This window comes from Perognathus longimembris, chromosome 12 (genome assembly GCF_023159225.1).
Source record: "Perognathus longimembris pacificus isolate PPM17 chromosome 12, ASM2315922v1, whole genome shotgun sequence".
In the NCBI taxonomy this organism is placed as follows: domain Eukaryota; kingdom Metazoa; phylum Chordata; class Mammalia; order Rodentia; family Heteromyidae; genus Perognathus; species Perognathus longimembris.
Genome location: NC_063172.1, coordinates 32,327,163 through 32,350,104, shown reverse-complemented (window position 1 = coordinate 32,350,104; position 22,942 = coordinate 32,327,163).

The window sequence follows — 22,942 nt, the reverse complement described above, 5'->3', positions numbered from 1 at the left end:
TCTCTTTCCTGAACAACCACTGCCTGGGGTTGTCTTTATCACCTTCCTTTGGACCCTGTTAGTCTCTCCTTTTCTAGCCCTGTCTGCTTTCCACTGCCTCTTTCCACTGCAGTTCAGTCAAAAAATAAACATGTTCACTGCCACATTTGACCTTAGTACCTTCTCTGGTACTGTCACCTTTAGGATTCATTCCAAAGTTTCTTAGCCCAGTCCCCAGCTGCTCAGTGATTTGATCTGTTTGTTTATCTAGCTCATTTCCATCCTTTTCATCTCATTATTTATACACTATAAATATTGAAGTGCTTGCAGGATTCTCATCATATGTCCAAACTGTTCTCCACCTGTAAGGTTTTGCTCATGTTATTCCTGTATCTGTAAGACGTGTTGGTTGTAAGCAAATAAAACCAACCCTGGGATTGAGGGAGAAAATAAATTAATTAAAAGGGCACTAACCGGTTTCCAGAATTGCCAGAAAAGGCAGAATCAGGTTAGAAGCTAGATTTCCCAACTGTACAACTCTCTAGAATGCATCTATCAAGATAACAATGCAGAAGCCCTTGATGTTACAGCCTATATGCTCTGCCCTGACCTCTGGGAACAAGCAGGGCCTCTGGCGTCTTCTTCTTTGTATCACTGGCTTCCAGTTTAATGTGTTTGGAACCTGTGTATGCTGAAATGTATGGCATATGTTTGTATTCTAACTGCACAGGAGGGAGGGAAGAAAGCTCAGAAACAGCTACCTCCTGTAGAAAGAATCTCACTTGTTCGCAGGTTTTCTCTCTGGACGAGATGCTAAGCTTCGAAAGAAGGAACCTTCTCCACATAGAAGAAGGTAGTTTGGATGCTGAGCAGCTCAGAAAAATGATAGTTTGCCACCATTCCTCAGCCTCTGCGACAAATTCTCTGAGCTTCCCAATGTCTTTTCAGGCTTACTTATAGCACGTCACCCCACTTCTACTCACCTTGCTTATTACTCTTGCCATGCTCTCATGCAAGCACCAGTGACTTTGTCTCAGAAGTTAATACTTGCACTCTATGTTGGGGTTTGTCTCTCCTGTACCCCTTTGAGCATATTTCTGCCTTCTCATTTAGGATATTTTTTATGTGTTTCCATTTAGGTATTTGTGTCTGCCCTTCATTCATAAACTCTCAAGGATATGTACCATGACTTGGCTACCTCTGGACTCCCAGAACCCAGTAAAATATTTGACTTTAGGAACTTGTTCAATAAATTCTTCCATTTAGTCAGTATTTATTAAACTGAATGGGACAGACTTGCAATAAAGGACATAGGAATCAGGTAGAGATGGAGTACAACTATGTTTCTTGCTGTCAATATTTCTAAAGTTTCACAAACAAGGACATTCTTTTCTTGTTTTCTACCCTAATCATGATTTATTTCTCTCTATGACTTAGCTTCTGCTACTCTTCATTGTTCATACTGGATTCCTTTCTCCATGATTGCCATGGCTTAAGGAACTCAGAGCTGTTGATCTATGGATTGAGGCCCTGCCAGGTCAAGGGGAAACATGAAGTCCTTGGTTATGGAGTAGGTAAATGCAGAGAAACTTTTGGGAAAATATGTGCAGCTGTAATCAGTCTTGTACCCAGAATTGAATTAAGTTTCCTTGGAACAGAAGATCTAACAGATCAATGCTTTGGCCCCTGAGCACTCTGGCTAAGAAGTGTGTGTGTTTTTTAAGAGGAACATAAACATTGGTCATATAGCAACTTGGGCAGATGGATTCATCCTTCAGCAGACAGTTGGTCCCTGGGTAGAAGTGTGGGCCAAGGGCCAGAGGACCCCAGTTCAATTTCCAGTTAAATCATCTCTGTTTATTTCTCACAAAATACATATTAAAAAATGAAATTAAAGTGTCATGCTTAAAACGCTCTACAGTAAACAGAGGCCTTAGGAGAAGAGCAGTTGCCAACATCACTTTTTGTGAAAGCTGTGTCCAATTTAAACTTTATACCCAAGCACAGACAAGTGTGCATAGTGCTCTAGTCACCGCACATCTGGGCATGATTGATCAGATGATTCTTGGGCCTTCTGTCTGTACAGGACACTTTCAAGTGTGGAGAAATGTGGCTTTAGGCATTGATGGAGATGTGTGGACATCTGTCTCCTAATTCTATTTCATGTCCAACAAAGTCCTTTCAACTTTGGTGGTTTTTTTTGGCAGGGGGGAATGGGCATTTTGTACTCAGGACCTCAAGCTTGCTCAGTTGGTGCTCTACCACTTGAGCCATGCCTCTAGCCCTGCTTTTTAACCAGTTAACTAGTCTCATAGACTTCTAGGCTGTTTTCAATGTGCAGTCTTCAGGATCTCAACCTCCTGGGTAGAGAAGATTACAGATGTGAGCCACTGGTGTGCCTGGCAAAATTTGAACTCTAAAGTATCTCTTGAGTCTCATGCTTTCTCTTCCTCATTTTGGTTGCTTCTCTATGACCTGTTGATAAGTCTCTCTGAAATCACTTTCGCCTGTCTCTGACCAATCCTGATGGTTTCATACTACTCACTCTGCTTCAAGTTCATCAGCCACTTCCTATTGTCCATAGGATGAAGGTGAGACTCCCAACATGGCCCCAGCCCTGGTGACCATATCCAGCTCTCTAGCTTGGTCTTTGCCTCTATCCTACCCACTACTTTATGGTGGAGCCATTATGTCTTGTCATTATGTCTTGTCAGTCACATGACCTGCTTGGGAAGCTCTCTACAATCTTCTTAGCACCATGCTCTTTATCTAGTTAATTCCAACCACTCTCCAGAGATCACTTCCTTAAAAAATCTCTCCCCAAAACCCAGTGAGCCACTCATTCTGTGCCTTCACAATAATTCAGGAATATTCATTTCCTCCTTTAGTACTTAGCATTGCTTGAGTTGACACATATATCCTGGAATTATTTGAGTAATCTTCTTATCCCCCTTAATAATCCTGGTAATATTTCACACCTATTGTATACCTGGAAATTTCTGAGTTGTCTCAGTATATCCACATATTTGGTCCTCACAAAACTGAGGTAGTACATTTGGTTGTTATTCTCCCTGAGAACTCCTGTGATTTTCCTGTAGCCACACTGCTAATAAACCCAGAGTTTGGACCTGAACCCAGGTTGGCCAACCCCAAGAGGCACACATTTCATTGTGATGTTGTTACTTTCTGCTATGGTCTAAGTATGGTTCACATCTGTCAGATCTTTCCTGTGATTAAAAGCTTGTTTCCTAGGCTAATGGTAGAGGGAGATTGTGTGTGGCCCTTTAAAAGGTGGTGCCACTGGGAAGTCCTTAGGTAACTGGGGGAATGCTCTCTAAAGGGATCATGGGACACAAGTCTCTCTATGATCTCTCTCTTCTCTCGCTCTTTCTTCTCTTGCTTTTTCCTTTCCTCTCTCATTTTCTGCTCCTGACTTGTGAAAAAGGAGAGCATTTATTTGAACACATGTTTTTGCGATTTCCATTTACCAAGAGAGCCTCAAGAGAGGCCAAATCAATGGAACCACCCAGTCTTGTACATCAACTTCCCAAACTCTGAACTAAATAAATCTTCTTTTATCTGTGAGTAGCCTGTGTCAAGTATTTCATTATAGTGAAGGAAAACTCACTAGTACACCTTTCTTTCCAATTTTTCTCAGCTTTTGTTTCATTATTACTCTTCCTCTCTTCCTCTCACCAAAGAGCCTCTTACTTGGGGGGGATATGTTTTACTAATATCCTTCCTCCATGGAAGCAACAAGTAGTGTTGATGTGGGTTGAGTAATGGTCTTCCCAAAAAAATCCATGTGGAATCCTGGAGCCTGTGAATACATTATATTACATGGCAAGGGACAATAAAGGTAGAATTAAGGTTGCTAGTCCACTGACCAAGAGATGGGGAGATTATGTAGATGGGCCCAGTGTAATCACGAGGGCTTTATAAAGCAAAAGAGGGAGGCGAAGAGTTTGTCTTATAGAGGTACATATTTGAAGACTTGGCTTTGATGATAGAGGAAGGCATCCTGAGACAGGGAATGTAGGCAGTTTTGAAAACCTGGGAAAGGCAAGGAGTACAAATACTCCCTTAGGCCATGCAGAATGAATGCAATCCCTACCAGACTCCTTCATTCCAGCCTAGTGAAATCCATCAGATTTTTGCCTCACTGAACTATAAGATAATAAGTGTTATTTTAATCAACGAAGTAAAAATGTTATTTTTATTTTATTTTATTTTTTTTATAGACAACTTCCTCCTTTATTTATGTGGGTAGCTTCATCCTACTACAGTATATGCAAAAAATATTAATAATTTGTTTATAGAATTTCTTACAGTTTTCATAAAGTTTCATATTGAGATATTCCATTATAAAAATGTTATTTTAATCCCAGAAATTTGGGGTGACATTTCGTGGCAGCAATAGAAAATAAATTCTATGTGTGTATGTGCACTTGTTTTTGTACATAAATACATATATATGTACGTAATATTTGCATATCTATGTTTTATACATAAATAGGCTTTAGACTTAAATAGGCTTTATTTTATACCTAATAAGGCTCTTTCGCCACCCAAGAACCAATGTTTCCCTATTGGAAAATATTCTTGGTTAAAAGGATGCATGTACTGGATTTCAAGAACAAGCGTTGACTGGAGTATGAGAACAAAGATCATCTCTGCCTGTAATCACTATAGTACCTCAGATTTTGGCTTGGCACATAGTCGACACTCGGTGTTTACTGAATGAGTGAATAAATGACTATGAATTTGAATCAGAGGCTATATGATCCTACTTTTGAGAAATAGAAAGGGTCCAAGGATTCTATGCTAACAAGTGAGTAAATCAAGGTTTTTCAGTAACTATGAGAGAGATCACAGTGCCATGAATGGTGATTAATCAGTTTCCAAGGGTATCTGTAGCATTTTGCTCAGTGGATCAAGATGTGCATGGAAAGGGGCTTGGGAATACTCTCTCTGATGTGTGCTGTGAACACAGTAGTGGCCATGTGACTCAGCCTTTATGGAGTCTTAGGGGTCATGGGATAAAGGAGCCTTACAATGAGGGACAAGGCAACAAACAGTACAAGAAATGTATCCAATGCCCAACGTATGATACTGTAACCTCTCTGTACGTCAGTTTGATAATAAAAATTTGAGAAAAACAAAAAAAATAAATAAATAAAGGAGCCTTACATCTGGAAAAAGCTCCAAAATGTACTGTGAACTAGGCAAAAGTTCTGTGCTTCTCAGTAGTTAAGCTTCCTATGTGCCAGCCTTGTTTTATTCATTATGTTTGCAAAACTGAATCAGTATTTTAGTCCCTATGATGCTCATAAAGAAGATCTGATAGGCCAAATGTACTCTTACACATCTCTACAACAAATTTTTTTTTTGAGGAACTTCCATGGTGTTCGCACTAGTTTAACATACCTATCAACAGTTGGTTAGAATCCATCTCCAAAACAGCCAGCAAAAAAGCAGGGCCAGAGGCATGGCTCAAGTGGTAGAATACCAACCAAATAAGCCAACTGATCAAGAGTGGGCCCTGAGTTCAAACTCTGGTACTGGCAAAAACAAAAAAAAGAAGTTATGTCATTTTCAGGAAAGTGGATGGAACTGGTGTGCGGCGGGCGGCAACCCCGTCCAGAGAGGAAAGACGACCACCACACGAGGATCCTTCTCAATCGCACTTTATTGAAGAGCTGCTTGGTTGAGGGAGAGGTGAAGCGAGGGGCGCCAAAAAGCCAAAAACGCCTGCTTATATACAGTTGGGTGAGCATGGGTCGTTCCCTGATTGGTCTGTGACCGGTTGCTACTAGCAACCGCCACGGGATTGGCTGGGACTAGAACTCACTTGCGCATGCGCGGGGTTTAGGCGCATAAGTCCGTTAGGCTTTGCCGTTTATGGAGTTGTTTACCAGTAAGGCTGCAAGGAAGTAGGCGCCATCTTGTAATGGCGTTGTTGCCGGCTTCCCGCACTGGTGGACATCTTGTTAAGTGAGATAAGTAAGATTAAAAAATATATGGTGTCAAGAATATAGATAGGGCCAGTAAAAACAGTATATACACAGTTCCAGTGTTAAATGTATTTGATAAGCTAACTACAGACAGTATTTTTATTTCAGTAAAATTTCTCTGAGGGGCAAGAGTAGAACCTTGACCTGATTGTCCTTGTTACATTAATAAAATTCTAAAACTATTAAGAATATATATAGTGTCTACTTATGAAGATAGCTGAAGGAAACTCACTGAAAGCTATTGCATAATAGAGGGTAGGGAAGATGAATAAGAGAGAACAATAGATGGAGTTCACCTGACTAAATTATAATGTATGCACATGTGAATTACTGTAACAAAACATGTTTATACAATTAGTATAGGCTGAAAAATTGGGAAAACCCACACATAAGTCACAGAAGAGTGAAACAGGCTATGTTTTGGGGTGGGTACCGATGGGAAGTGGGGGGACAGGACCTGAGAGTGGATGCATATAGTTGAAGTACAAGCTATGCATGTATGAAAACAGAACAATGAAACCTGTTGAGATTGTTTTAGAGGGGGAGATGAGGAAAGAGAGATTGAAGGGTGAGTTTGATTAGGGTACATTGTAGGTATGTGTGGAAATGTCATTCCCTTGTACAACTTATATATGTTAATAGAAAGCCTTAACAGAAGAGGTGGTGCAATTTTTTTTCTTGGACACTTGAGACCAAGAGAAGAAATGCTTTCTAGTTTATTCTTGATATTCTAGGCCATTACAGCTCTTTAAGATTTGAGTGTAAGCAAGTCATTTTTAGGTGTTTGGTAGAGCCAGTTTCAGACCATGATTCTGCCAGTTCCTCCTTTCTCTTCATTTGCCAAATTTCTGATTAGAGAGAGTTTTACAGAGCTTGGGTGTTGGTGGCCCAGACTTTTCAGGAGAACCTACATTACTGTGGTGGTTTTCTGGTCACTTTCTTGGCTCTGGGGAAGGTGTGGGCTCTTCCCAGGAGCCTCTTCTGTGTCTTTCTTATGGTTACGACAGAGTTGTAGATGCCCTTGGATGATGGTGAATGCCGGTTCAGTTCTGCCCCAGTATTGGCTAGTAAGCACATTCCTTTTTGACCCTCCTGGAGACGCTGTTTGGGGGCATCCAGGCAGAACTCTCTTTTGGGGTAAAGCCAGGAGGATGGAGTGTGGAATGTACCCACCTCTGCATTTGCATGCCAGTGGGAATGGGCAATATGGAGTGAGGCAGGAGTCGTCGGGAAGTCATGATGGGGACTTGGACACAGCCCATCGCTGAGGGCCACTGGGGGAATCATGAGGGAATCATTTCTGAGGCACATGTGAGAGATGGCCACAGAACCATGCTTGGCAGAGTCCTCTGCTTCACTTGATCTCACCACATGGCAGTGCTGATCTCCAGGGGCCAGGCATAGCTAACAAGGAACACTTGTCTGGCATTCCTATTTACAAATAACTTTGCTGTGCAAGATCTCAGGATGGTGAGTCTTGAGGGGGTCTGGCCCAACCTCTCCGTGGCTGTTCTGTTTCCATATTTTAACAATCAGTGATTCCAGTGCCTACTACGTGCGATAACAGCAAACATTTGGGTAGCATTTTCCATTCAACATAGTCTGATTACCATTATCTAGTTTTATCTTCATTTCTAATTTTGTGAGATTGGACCTCGTACCCTCATTTTTTCCCCCAGAGGAGAAACTAAAGCTAAGAGAGACAAGTTCACATGCACTGGTTCATTAAACTCTGGATTCTAACAATTAGATCTCCCATGCTATGTAAACTACTGTGAGAGCTTACATTCATTTAATTCCCAGTGTATTGAGGATAGGCATTATTATTATTATTACTCTCAATTGACAGGTGTAAAAACAGAGGTGCAAAGTGACTAACAAGTAACAGACAGACACTTAGAAGAGGCAGAATTTTAACCTAGGAAATGCTGTTTCCATAGACTACAGTTTCAACCACTGTGCTTTCCTAATGTGAGGGCTCAGATTCATTCTTTTCTTTTCTCTCCTCCTCTATGCTACCTTACTCTGCCAAGTGATCTGGGAATAAAGGAAATGACATTGTTCCTGCTTACAGCTTCGGTGGGGCAAAGTTGTACATTTTTACTCCTCAAGGTAGACAGTGACGTGAACTAAGAGGTCAAGGGGAGCTCTGGGGGACTTTGAACAATGGCTTAGGAAACTTGAGTTCAGTTTCTTGTACATCCAATTATCATCCATACTGTAAGTTGTCTGGAATTTCAGTAGTTCAGCTCATGTGACCCTTGATTTCTTTCTGTCAATCTTGAAAGGGCATCTATTTCCTGCATTTGGATTGTCCACCCTGTGTTCACATCTTTGCCATTACAGGTGGAAATTCCCAGACCCCTGGAGAATAAAGGCTTTATATGGGTATTTTGAAGACAGTCATTTATTTTGTACAATCATTAAAATTAGCTAGGAAAAAAGCTGGTGTAGAATGTCTTGGTTATTTGATAGTTGGGAAATATGTTATACAGAATTGGTGTCTTATCAGCAATGATCTTAAATTTGCTTTGGGTTTTATGAGAAAGCAATAATTGACATGCACAGTTATATTACCTAGTAATATACAACTTTCTGATGTTCCTTGGCACTTAACTCTTAAAGGTTACTCTTAAACCTTGGTGTAGCTTTTTAGTACCTAGACTAGTTATTTATTTCATGCTGTTTTTCCCCCCACAGATGATACATTGCTTAAAATCAGGAATCTGCCTCATTCATCTTTGCATTTTTATACCAGGTGTAGTGGATGGGCTACAATAAATGTCTAATAACTTATGTAGAAAAAGTGAACCCATGTAATAAGAAATCTAGATTAAAGTTCATTTTTTTCTTTTCTATAGAAACTGTATGTTCATCTTCTTTCTATAGGCAGAAATATTAAAAGTTCTTAACATGCTGAAGAAATCTCACATTAATTCTGGTAACAAAAACTTATGTACTAATAAGTATATGTCATACATAATTCTAAGACCTTGTGTTCATGATCAAAACAACCCAGTTATTGGTCTCCATTTGTGAAGAATGGAAGTAACTTGTTCAAGGTGATGCTCAGTGGGAGGACTGGGATTTGAACAATGTAGAACAAACTACAAGCCAAGTGCTTAGGTGATCTACAGTACTTCTTTTTAAAATAATTCACCTAATATACATTTCTTGAGTTCATTGTGGAAGATACTTCCATATTTCATTTTCTCCTATAATCTAGACTAAAATTGGTGTCACAATCACTCCTATTTTCTCAGGTGAGGAAATTGAAATACAAATGGAGTTGATAGTGCAAGGTTAGACCACTAGTAAGAAAAATAGTCTCAATTCAGAAGATGTCTTGCTGTTGGTTTTTTAAAAAATCATTTCACAGCTGGATTCAAATCAGTTAAGTACAATAATTTAATGAATACTAAATCCCTGGAGTCGAAATTGTTGTAATCTTCACATTGCAGGTCAACTGACTGACCTGGGTTGCTACTCCTGAGACATTAGCCAGCTCAAATGAAGATCTTGTATTTCAGGCTCCTTACTATAATACTAGGTTTTATGTGAGGAGGTGAGAAGAGATGCTATGTGAAGTGATTGCCTGGTTCATGTAAGGCTCTGGCCGTGCTAGCTGGTAGATGCTGACTCCATTCCCCTTGCCTTCTACATGTGCTCTCTCCATACTGGCCCATTCCTACCTTACACAATAACTTACTGGGCCATGAATTTCTTTTCAGGAAAAGTAAAATTTATTCAAGTTCTTTAGTTGATACCAAAGACATGAGAGTATTTATTCTAGAAACAGGCATAAAATGTCACTAAATTAAAGGAAGGGATAATAGAAATAGGTCTGTGAGAATTTGTAGTCTGAGGGTCTGTCATCACTTAAAAACCCCATCCAATTATTCTGGAAATAGCAGTTTAGAGCAATATAAAAATCTTGGAGAGGCTAGGAATATGGCCTAGTGGCAAGATTGCTTGACTCATATACATGAAGCCCTGGGTTCGATTCCCCAGCACCACATATATAGAAAGTAGCCAGAAGTGAAGCTGTGGCTGAAGTGGCAGAGTGCTAGCCTTGATCAAAGTGAAGCCAGGGACAGTGCTCAGGCCCTGAGTCCAAGGCCTAGCACTGGCAAAAAAAACAAACAAAAAAATCTTGGAGATAAAAAATATTAAAGAAAGGGAACACATTAAAGAATAAGTCCCTCCCTGCCCAAACAAAACACATCTGTCCCCTTTAAATGCCATCAGACAATCCCTGACACAATTCTTTTTTGTTCAATGCATTACCAGTACCTCAAATACACTGGCTGAAGACCATTTCTCACCTTCTTCAGAAGCAAGGTGGAAGTAAGTCAGAATGCAAGGTGAACTTGGTTTTCTGGGAGGAGGAAAAAGTCATGGGTTGGAAGCTTCTATGGGGGTATTTGCCTTTAGCTCGCTTCTCCTTCCCAGTAATGGTTCTCCCTTTATCAAATGATATTTTTTTCAGGTTAGGGGACATGAATTTTATTTCCCAGAATATACTATGAAGCTAGAATATGACTAATCATCTGGTATAACTTCAGAGTAATGTCAGGAAAGTGTATTAGAAGAGAAATATGACAGAGAAATAGAGTATGTGACATAGACATAGCATGGGAAGACAACAGTTCAACTCATCCTTGCCATCTTCGAAGGTTAATCACCTTTAACTGATGGTTAGGCCATGAGGGTGCTGGATTAACATGTTTAGCACAGGGTCAGATCATGGGGGCAGTGTGTTCCTTGGAAAAGAATGTGCTTGCTGTCCTCTCATTTCCTCTCTCTTCCCCTCTCTTTGTCCTTCTGTCATAGATGACACAGCAAGAAGACCCACATTAGAGCCTTGACCTTGGAATTCCCACCCTTCAGAATTCGGACAAATTTCTCCTAATTATAAACTTATCAATCTCAAGTATTCTATTATAACAGCACCCCCACCCTGTCCAAATGTAGATATCAGTTATGTAGAATGAATCACTCTTTTCCAAGTCTATCAGATGTTTTCCAAGCTGACCTTGCTATCCCCCTCCCCCTCCCCTCCCCTCCCCCTCCCCTCCCCCTCCCCTCCCCCTCCCCTCCCCCTCCCCTCCCCCTCCCCTCCCCCCCTCTCCCTCCCCCTCTCCCTCCCCCTCTCCCTCCCCCTCTCCCTCCCCCTCCCCCTCCCCCTCCCCCCCCCTCCCCCTCCTCCTCCCCTTTTTTCTTCTGGTCTCTTTAGAAGTGGTGTGTTGTACTTCACTGAGGAAACAAACCCCTGGCTACCTCTTGGTGATGTGCCTAAATCTATACATTCATTAGGGCCTTACTATACAATACATCTCTTGAACTTTCCTTAAAAACCAGAATCTCAGTCTTTTCTACAAGACCTATGGAGTTAGAATCTTGTTTTAAACAAGATCCTTAGGTGATTCATGTTGCATATAAAAGTTTGTGATGCTCTGCTTTAAGAGTTACAAAAGGTTTATATTTTCTATTGTTCCTTCTTAACTTATTTGTTTGTTTGTTTTTTGTTTTTTTGGCCAGTCCTGGGGCTTGGACTCAGGGCCTGAGCACTGTCCCTGGCTTCTTTTTGCTCAAGGCTAGCACTCTGCCACTTGAGCCACAGCACCACTTCTGGCCATTTTCTGCATATGTGGTGCTGGGGAATCGAACCCAGGGCCTCATGTATATGAGGCAGGCACTCTTGCCACTAGGCCATATCCCCAGCCCCTCCTTCTTAACTTATTAGCTGTGAAACTTCCCCTGTCAACTATTTGATTTTTTTTCAGGCTTAGTTCATATAGTAGGAAAGGCTGAATGTATGCTTTTTTCCTCTTTATTATTGATTGTCAAGGTAATGGGCTCATTCTCTATTACTTGTGAATGATTGTTAAGTTTTAAAAAACATCATTAGGGGAGATCAATAGAAGGGTAAGGTTGATGGGGTATATTATATGCATGTGTGAAAAAGTCATAATGAAGCTTTCCTTGTACAAATAATGTATGATAATAAGCAATCTTTAAAAAGTGTCATTAAGACCTCATACATTTAAATACACTTGATATATTTCAATCCATTATTTTTTATTATATTTCATATTTTTTCCTCTTTGGCTTGTGGAAACATTTGCACACCCATTCATTGTAACTCTTTTATAGATCTTTATCTTTTTACATAAGATATTGCAGGGCCATGTTTTATAATTCCTACTCCAAACTGTGACTTGGCCATTTCTTCAACTATTTCTGGGGAGTTTTAGTGAAATATGACATTTAGGATCCAATTTGTGTTAGAGATACTTATTTCTGGAGGTTTAAATTTTTTTTTTCTTTTTCAAAAGACACAAGTCCTTTTAGTTGTTGTTGGTTGTGGGGCTTGGACTTAGGGCATGGGCACTGTACCTGAGCTCTTTTGCTCAAAGCTAGTGTTCTACCACTCTGAGCCACAGCACAGCTTCTGGTTTTCTGGTGGTTAATTGGAGATAAGTGTCTTATGGACTTTCCTGCATAGGCTGGCTTTGGACCATGATCCTCAGATTTCAGCCTCCTGAGTAGCTAATATTACAAGTGTGAGCTACCAGCACCCAGACAGGTAAGTACATTTTTATGAATTGTGCTGATACTTTGAATTATTCAAATTTGAGTTTATTAGTTATCATTTAACCTTATTATGGTTTCATTTTTATCTCCTTCCTCTCATGCTGAAATGTTTGAGATGTTCTGCATTATGATTATTTCTTATAATAACATCCTTGCTCAATTGCTTCAGACAACCCATAATCTCAGAATTAAATAGCAGCACTCACATCACAAGTGTCTCGATCAGTAGAAGTTGATGCTAATGGTACTTTTTAGTTGTTGGGGGGTATATTCTACTTGACTTGTGTAGTCAAACTATTCTAAGTGAAAGCAACATGGAATAATTTCCTCCTATGTGGTTTATGCCACCAATTGGTATATAGTTAGGCTTCCTTGTTTGCCTTTGCTTTTTAAGAATTGCTTCAAATTTTAATTGCTCAACATTTTTGTTTATTAGTTGGTATGAAATATGCTTATATTCAGAACATATATAAAATATGTACACAAACAAGGAATAGCTACAGAACTTTATTTTTTATCCTGTCCACTCTAATCTGTTCCAGAACTAAATTAATGTACACACTAGTCAATATAATTTTTGTTTCTTGGTGGGGCTGAACTCAGGACCTTGTGCCTGCCTAGCCCTTCCTTGAGCCATATCTCTAGCTGTTTTGGGGGTAGGGTTTTGAATTTTTTCCCCTGGGACCATCCGGCACCACAACCCTCCTAGTTTTGTTTCCCTTGGTGCTGGATGACAGGTGCTGGGAATACAGGCCTGTGCCATTACAGCAAAGTATTTTTTGCTCAGGCTAGCCTCAAATCACCATCTTCCTGCTTTCTGCCTCCGAAATAGCTGAAATTAAAAGTTTGAGCTACCATTCTTGTCCTTATAAATGGAAACTTTAAATTAATTTCATTAATGAGTGGCCTAGGAACACCATAAAAATTGCTTATTATGAAGCAAGAAGTCTGTGTAGTACAGATTCCTATTTTTTTTCACCATAAAAATTGCTTATTATGAAGCAAGAAGTCTGTGTAGTACAGATTCCTATTTTTTTCACAGTCACATAGTACTCTTGTGGGTGGATATACTATAATTAATTCCATCAATGCTCTGGGGATGCACCTTTTGGTTGTTTCCAGGTTTTCGCTATTTCAAATAGTGCTGAAATGAATAGTCATGTGCATGTGTCTTTTTGTATCATTGCCAGTGTTTCTCTAGAAGAGATTCTTAGAAGTGGGATGTCTGGGTCAAAGGGTAAATACATATGACATTTTGCTAGAATCTGCCAAATTCCCCTTCATTGGGATTGAGCCATTTTTCATTCTCACCATCAAATTATGAGAGTATCTGTTCCCCAAAGCATAGCCAATTAAGTATGATGTCAAAGTTTTGGATTTTTGCCAATTTGAGAAGTGAGAAATTGTATCTCATTATAGTTTTAATTTGCAAATACAAAGTAGGTTAAACATTTTTTCCATGTGGTTAAGACTAATTTGCATTTCCTTTATTGTGAATTATCCCTATCTATTCCTAGAGAAAATATTTACAAAGCCTTGGACCTTTTCTCTATTTTTAGAGGCCCTCAGTATAAATTGCAACTTTCTCTTCTGGTTCTCATTCCCTCCCTGCACCCCCCACCCCCTGCTCATGCTTTTGCTTGGCTTTTTTGCTCAAGGTGGCTCTCTATCACTTGAGCCACACCTCTACTTTGGGCTTTTTGGTGGTTATTTGGAGATAAGACTCTCACAGATTTTCTTGTTAGGCTGGCTTTGAACCTTGTGAGCCACTGGTGCCTGGCTTTCTCATAATTTTTTAAAAGTTGTATATTCTGATGTGCTTCTTTTTTCTTTTCTATAATTTTAAATTTTTGTTATTGATTTTTTTGATAATGCTTCTGAGGCACAGAATTTTCACTGTTCAATGAACTAATGGAGAACCATTTTAATACATTTTGACTCTTTTCTTCCCATACCTAGAAAATGGAGAAGATGAAAGAAGTGTCATGTGAAATTTGTAAGTACTGAAATACAATTCCTTACCTTGAAGGGTCAGGACCTAAAATAACTTTGTACAGTTTTCTTTTGACAGGTAGTCAGTCATCTTTTTCTATTTGGTTCCAAGTTCTGATTCCTAAAGTTTTTGTTCCCCACTGGAAATCTGGCTTTTAAATCCTTCTACTTGTAGGTAGTTGCATTTGTTTTACCCAATAAAAGATAAAGAAGTAAAATGGATTGCTGGAGTGGCGAAAACATGCAAGCAAAGTAGCAGTAGAATTCTAGAAGCTGATTTAAGTGAAGTTATTGGAGTTTTTGTTCATCATTGGCAGAGTTTGCGTGTGCATGTACATGCATGATAATTTATAATGGTATTGTGCAACTCCAACTTTCACAGTGATACTGACTTTATGAGAACTCAAAGAATGTGGCATATGGTATTGAAGGGAAGCCAGGGGAAATTTTGCGGTAGGATAAAGTCATATTTTTATTATAACTAAGAGATACTAACTTTGATGGTAAGTAATTTACATTCTATCCTATTTCTGCTTAGTAGCCAGATGACAAAACATTGTATTTCCTTGTATTTTGAGTTGTTATTGTCCATAGAATTTGAAGCCACTTGTTTTCCATGTCATTATACAGGTATCTAACAAATAGCCTTGATTTTCCCTCTGAGTATGCAAAACTGGAAATGCTTTGTATCGGCCCCATATGGAAAAACGATCGCTATCTATACATGAAGTACAAAGTAGCATGGGTGACTACATTCCTCATGGCTGTTGGGTCTTGAAGGAAGATGTGTGGCTGTCACAGCTACTTTTTACTCAATTTTCGTCATCGTAGAAGATTTCTAATTTCTTCTTATCTTTCCTTTAACATCTCCAAAGCGCTTTTGCTTTCAACCAAACCCAAGTCTAGTTGGTGAAGTATCTTTATTGATAGGTGAAAAGCAGGAAGCAAATGGTTTATGGTCTATTATATCGGTCTCTCATACAAAGACAGAATGTCAGCATTCTACCTGGCAAGACTCCAGTGCTCTCCCTTTATTCATCTGGTTTAGAAAAACAGATTTATTCATCTATTCTACCTCTCTAAGCATCCAAAGTGTCTGCAAGACCTATCACACTTAAACCTCGCATAACTTTGAGGAAATGAAGGGCATAGTTGGGATCTGTAAATACCTGATTGGTAAGTTCTTCTACCTGTATATCTACATCTAGAGGCTGTTTACCAACTCTGCCCTGCCACTAATTGCCTGGCCCAAGGGCAGATCTTGGGGAGTGGCTGTATCATTTTCTGTCTCAGCACCTGCCTAATGCTGGAGAGATACTAGTTTTTTCTGGGTGTGCTGAGGTGCCATATCCCTTCACTTGGGCTCCCACCTAGCTAGAACTTCAGGAATTTGTCTCTTACAGAATATTTTTAAGTATAGAAATGATAAGGTTAGATTGTTCACTTGAGCAAAATTGCAGTGCTGGGGGCAGGAAGGCTGGTTGGGTGTTAGGGAGAGAAGTGAGATGTTTTGACTATAGTGGGGCAGCAAAAGGAAGAGAATTGGGTGGGGTTTGAGACTTATTGAGACTGAATTGATGAAATGGAGATAGTTACACATTTGGATGATCTGCATGAATCCTGGCAAGAAGATAAAAGTTTAATCATAAATCTGCTCAATTTTAAGGAAGATCTGAATAAAAATGGAAGGTAAAGAGAAATCCCATCTCAGGAATTCATTTGAAAAATATTTCTGTGGTGCTTTTATGTGCTAGTCACTGTGCTGGAAGATAGAGTTATATCTTTTCTTTTTCCTTCCTTCCTTCTTTCCTTCCTTCCTTCCTTCCTTCCTTCCTTCCTTCCTTCCTTCCTTCCTTCCTTCCTTCCTTCCTTCCTTCCTTCCGTCCATTCATTTGTTCTTTCTTTCTTTGTCCAAGACTGGGACTCAAACTTGGTATTTGATACTTTTCCTCATTGATTGGTGTTCTACTTACTAAGCCATGCCTCCAACCTTAGGGTTGATGATTTCTTTTCTAATAAATAAGTGTGTGTGTGTGTGTGTGTGTGTGTGTGTGTGTGTGTGTGTTCCTAGGGCTTGACCTCAGGACCTGTGCATTCTCCCTGAGCTTTTTTTTTTTACTCAAGTCTAATGCTCTATCACTTGGGCCACAACTCCATGTCTGGATAGAGATGTATCTTATGCAATTGCTTTGTCAGAAAGCTAAACTGTGATCTAAAAGGGCTGGAATACTCCATCAAAACTACTTTTTCATTCCGTTAGAAAGAAGAAGGTCCAAAAGCCTTTTGTGTTGGCATATTACTCTAGGGAGAGAAAGCTTCTCAGGGATTAATTTTGTGTTTTCCCCTATGTTTCTCCTTCATAGTAGAAGAGGAGGCATTATTATAGAAGCTCTAAGTGCATATTCCAAAAGTAAGGCAACTGATCTTAGATCATTTAGAAGGGTCAAGATCAAGCCCTTTGGCATCATTTGAGGGAAAATGGCCAGGCCTGATCCAGCTGGAGTTATATGCCAGACTGGTCCTGGTTAACCCTCCTGGGGGGTGGGTGGGTTCTCTTCAGATCTTTGTGAATGAAGAGTTGCAGATATAGTTGGGCATGGGAACCTGGTGACTTACTATGATATGGTGATTATGGTTTGTGTCTGGGTAAGGAAGGTGGGCTTTGATCTAGCACCTGTTATGACTGCAGAGCTGGAAGATCTAGTTTGCCTTCTGTTCTCTATGTTGGTCTTCAGGAAGAGTACTGTAAGTTTGGTTTGAGACTTTTTCCTAACCCTGGGTTAAACTAACCTTTCTCCCACTCAGCTGTCCTGATCTTCACTGTACCCACTCAGGAGTGCCCAATTCCACACAATCCTCCTGAGTTGTGTTGGAAGAATCAAATGGCCATTAGCCTGATATTCCCTGGACTGTTTGGATAAAAATACCCTTCATTGAAGAGGAGGGGAATGAAAGGGCTTAAACTCAAAGAGAATGAGCCCTCCAGCTCGGTTGGGAGCCCTTACCCTGAGTGTCAATGGTTGATCTACTGAGACACTCACAGCTGTTTCTTGAGTAGTATATCTACTTTCTAATATTCAAAGACAACTTGCCAAGTTTCACTTAGTCATAAGAAACTCGAGGCCATTGTCAGTGCGCCAGACAGGATTGAACTGTTTTAGATACTGCTGAGCAGGCCCCTGGCACACGGTGGGGTCTGAGGGCTATGGACTTGATTCAGGACTATTAGTTCTTACCAGGGATTTAAGCATTGACATCCTGGGGAATGAAAACATGTAGAGAGAGCCTAGAGTGACTCTTGGAAATGAAGACATGGAGTTTCTGTATTTCTTTCAGGCAACTGTTACAGTGAATAAGAAAGTAAAGAGCAAATTTAATGCATTGAGAACTCTGCTCTGTGACCTTATTGGAGAGGCGTTTTAGTCATTATGGGGAACATCCTGGAAACTCCATCCACTAGTTCTGAGAAGATGTAGCAATTTTCCATTTGAGAGTTGAGTCTCTTTAATATGCAGATAAATGGGTAAGACACAGTTTGAAAACCAGCTGTGGATGGGAAGGAAGCAAACAGGGTGGCAATTACTCTGGGAAGTTACTCTGCTGCCAATATGCCATAGGTCTTTATATTTCTATTTCTTGATCCCCCTCACTTCATCCCCTGCCATGTCCTTCCTGTAAACTATAGGGAGGAAAGCCAATGACAGTGACTCAAAAGGTGGAAGAAGGCAGCATTCAAGTGGCTCAGGAACCACCTGGAAAAGGTGAGTCCTGAATCTTTGGCATGCTGTCAGCTTAGGGCTGACATGTTTGCTTAAGGCAGGTGTTGGTTCATCTTGGTCGTCAACTTTATTGGATGTAGAGTGATGCCTAGGAGATTAGTAAAGTACACTCTTTAGTGTGTTTGTGAAGAGCTTCTTTCTTGTGGTTTGTTTTGGGAGTATTGGCATTTAAACTTAGGGAATTGCACTTGCTTGGTAGGTGCACTATAGCTGAGTCATGCCTTCTGCCTTATTTATTCTTGGTTACTCTTCTTGGTGCCAGTCCTGGGGCTTGAACTCACAGCCTGGGCACTCTCCCTGATCTTCTTTAGCTCAAGGATAGCCACTCTACCACTTGCACTACAATGTACTTCTGGCTTTTTCTGTTTATGTGGTACTGAGGAATTGAACCCAGGCCTTCATGCATATTAGACAAGGACTCTACCCCTAAGCCACATTCCCAGCCTCTTGGTTACTTTTTTTTTTTTGCCAGTCCTGGGCCTTGGACTCAGGGCCTGAGCATTGTCCCTGGCTTCTTCCCGCTCAAGGCTAGCACTCTGCCACTTGAGCCACAGCGCCGCTTCTGGCCGTTTTCTGCATATGTGGTGCTGGGGAATCGAACCTAGGGCCTCGTGTATCCGAGGCAGGCACTCTTGCCACTAGGCTATATCCCCAGCCCTCTTGGTTACTTTTTGAGATATGGTCTTGCTTCCTGCCCAGACATGAACCTGGACACTGATTTGTCTATTTTACGCTTCCCATTGTAATGGGGCCGATAGGCACACACCACTATGTCCAGCATTCCTGCATTGAGATGGGGCCTTGTGGGCTTCACTGCCTGGAACCATAGTCTTCCCAACGTTAGTCTTGTGCATACGTTTAGGATGACAGGCAGCATACGGTATTAGTCCAAGCTGTGGGGTAAGGAGGGATCTTGTGAACTTTACTGCCTGGGCTAGCCTTGAAGTGAGAGTGCGCCATTCTCAGTTTCCCAAGAGCTAGGATTCCAGGTGTGAGCCACTAGCACCACCACAAAGGGTTACATAAGGGAGGAATGCCTGCCCTAAATGTGGACAGATGAAACTGGGGACCAGTGGGCATAAAAGGGTGGCAGCAAGAGGAAATACACTAGTGTACACATGTCTTTCTATGCTCCCTGGATGAATGAGTGCTCTGATTTAGAGCAGAATGCTAAAGAGGAAGTCACATTCCTGAAAAGTAAGGATCATTTTCTGGGTTGCTAGCCAGCCTATCCTACACTATAAGCATGGAGGGCCAAGAATACTTTTGTCCGTAATCTCTTTCTTAGGGAAACATGTTTGATATCTTAAAACATCCTCATTAGATGGAGAAATAACCTATTTTCTTCTTCCTTCACAAGATGATCCTACCTACTCATGGTGTAGCGAGTCTTGCTTTATTGTAGTTCTTTTTCAATCGGTTAGATAAACATTACCTCATTTTAACCTATTGGGTAATTTATTTTTAGCCTCAAATCCAATTAATTCGAAGGTGTTGGAGAATCTGACCCAAATGTTTGTCTACTTAACCCTTTCTTAGAGAAAGTACCGAGTTTTCCCTTTTCTTCCCACAGTTGCTGCCTTCTAACTATAGCTGATTAAGAAAGAAGGGACATAAAATGCACGTGACGAAGGGACATAAAATGCACGTGACAGGTTCTCGTACCACAAAGGTCACAAGATATTTTAGAGAAGATTAAAAGTTGGAGAGGTAAAGATAACAATAAAAAATGTGTTTCTAATTTAATGTGTTCACAATAGTTTACACATGGGGCTGCACAGAGAACATGTTGGAAACAGAATAAATGAAATAAAAGCCTGAAAAACAATCTTATTTTGTGGATTGAAACATTTTAGGAGAACTGTTTGCTTTAAATGAATTCCAAGGCCTTTTCTCCATGACTCTGTAGTGGAGGGTATAGGGACAGAGAAAAAATATGGGAAAGAGCTTTGAAGTGTTCTGATTCAAACCACCCTTCTGTGGAAAGGCTGGGGGTGAGGTGTGTGAAAACATTCACCAGTTGGCAAATTCTCAAAATAGTTTTCCTTTCATCCCCCTACCCCCTTTCCCCAGATTCTTAATTCTGAGATAGAAAAGATAAAGGGTACCAGCAGGGGAGTGCTCTGAATCTTTCAAAGAATCTGATGAACTAGATACAAATTCAGTGCTTCAAGTGGTGAGGAGAAGTCTAGGGAGCCCAATCTAATGGCTAGCACCAGACATCAGAGCAGGTGCCCCTGCCTACAGGTAAGGATTGAAACACTTGAGAAAGCAGATTGGTTATGAGAGATTTATACTGGCTCTGGGGGACCATTAGAGACATCCTTTCCTTTCCTTCCCTTCCTCTCCCCTCCCCTCCCCTTCCCCTCCCTCCCTTCCTCCCTCTCTCCCTCCATACCTTCCCCTCCCTTCCATGTCCTCCCCTCCCCATTCCTATCCCTTCACATTTCCTCCTTCCTCTCTTTCCCCTCCCTTTCTCTTATTATTGTTCTTTCCTTTTTCTTACCAGAAGAAAAACTGCCCATAATTCTTTATTGAAAACCTTAAGGCCTGTTCTTTTGGAATTCAGAATGTTTTAAATTTTAGAAAGATGATTCAGTAATACTTGTAATTATTTAGTAATAGATGTGGTTGTACATATGTTACCATATGTTATGAATGCCCCTAATGAGGTCTGATAAAACTAACCTATTCTCAGTTTGTGGCATGGGTATTATCACTTGCTAGGATAAAGACAAACCATGAGTACTTTCACATTAGACTGGGTCAAGTTTTGTAATTTCAAAATAACTTTAGATCTTTAGAGTATTTGGATTTGGGCATCTTGGCAAAGATGTCAGAATGGCACATGGACTTTTAAAGCACACCTTTATAGAAGCATGACTTATATACAAATATATCAGTTTTACAGGAACTCTTTGATGAGTTCTGACAAATATGCTCACTCACCATCAATTCTGTCATCTTCAGCATTTTCCCCATGCCTTTCTTCCCACACTAGGTCCCAGGCAACTACCTGCTTTCTGTTATCACTGACTAAATTTTTCCTTTTTAGAATTCCCTATTAATGAAGTCATACAACGATTTCTTCTTTTATGTTAGACTTCCTTTGGACAGTTCACTATTTTAGACGTTCTTTCATTTTTCTTCCTGTATCAATAGTTTATTCCCAATAACATATCATCATCGATGAGCCACAATTTGTTTATCTACTTATGTGGTTCTTGGCTTTTGCAATATTTCTTCATTTTGGGTATGATAATAAGGCTTTCACTAAACATTTGTTTATAAATTTGTATATAATTTGTTTATAATTTTGTATGTAAACTGAATAAGTGGCTCAGAGTAGAATTACTTGAGTGTGTGCTTTACTTCAGGGAGAAAAAAACCCAAGAAACCGATAAAGCTACTTTTTAGTTGAATTGCTATGTTGTTTCTCCAACTGCAGTATATCAGAGCTGGAGTTGCTCCACATCTTTGCTTTACATCTGGTATGAAGTAGTTTTCTAAAAGTTAGGACTATTCTAGTGGTATAATAGTATCTTTATTGAGAATTTTATATATTTTTATTTTTTATCCTTCAGGTGATGTAAAGAGAGGTTACAGTTACAAACATAAAGTAGTGAATGCATTTCTTGTGAAACTTGTTACCTCCTCCCTCATTTTTCTCCCACCTTTTCCTCTCCCCAATTCCCGCCCCCCCACAGTTGTACAGTTGGCTTACAGCATATTGTCTTGTAGGTATTGCTGTTGCATTGGTTGTCTTTTATCCTCTGTCTCACCATTTTGATGTTCCCTTACCTTCCCTGATTCAGACAAACATATATATATATATATATATATATATATATATATTTATATTACCCAGGGTGCTAAAATCAAATACAGTGGCAACAGCCATAGGGAAGAGAAACAAAAGAAAAAAGAAATAATTTCACATAGTATGTTAAAAATAACAACAATAATGATAAACTGCTTGTTTCCATATCTTGGAGTTCATTTCACTTAGCATCATCGTATGTGGTCATATGTACATAGCTATTGAGCTATTGTGATCATCTGCTAGGATTATCCTAAACATATACTAATTTATTGAGATTTTAACTTGTATTTCCCCAGTGATTAATGATGCTGAGGAGCTTTTCATGTATTTCATTAGCATTTGTTGTAACTTACTTTATAAAGTGCATGCTCATCGTTTTGGTCAATTTCATTGAGTTGGTTTTGTTTTAGAGTTATAAGTATTATTTTAAAAATGTATTCTGGATAGAAATCAGATAATGATGTAACTTTTTGGAATTCTTAAAAGGCATGTCATAGAAGTTCAAGAGATGTTAAATAACTTTGTCAAAGCCACATAGATCCCTATAACATAATATAGGATTTGAAGTTAAATTTTACTAATAATAGTAATAGTAGTCTCAATAGATACTTAGGGTATTTGCAAGGTCTAGCTTCCAAAAATAAGATAAAAATGCAATATTTGGCTTTTTGAGCTTGGCTTATCTCATTCAACATAATGATCTTCAGCTCCAACAACTTCCTTTCCAATGACAGACTTCTATTTTTCTTTATGGATGA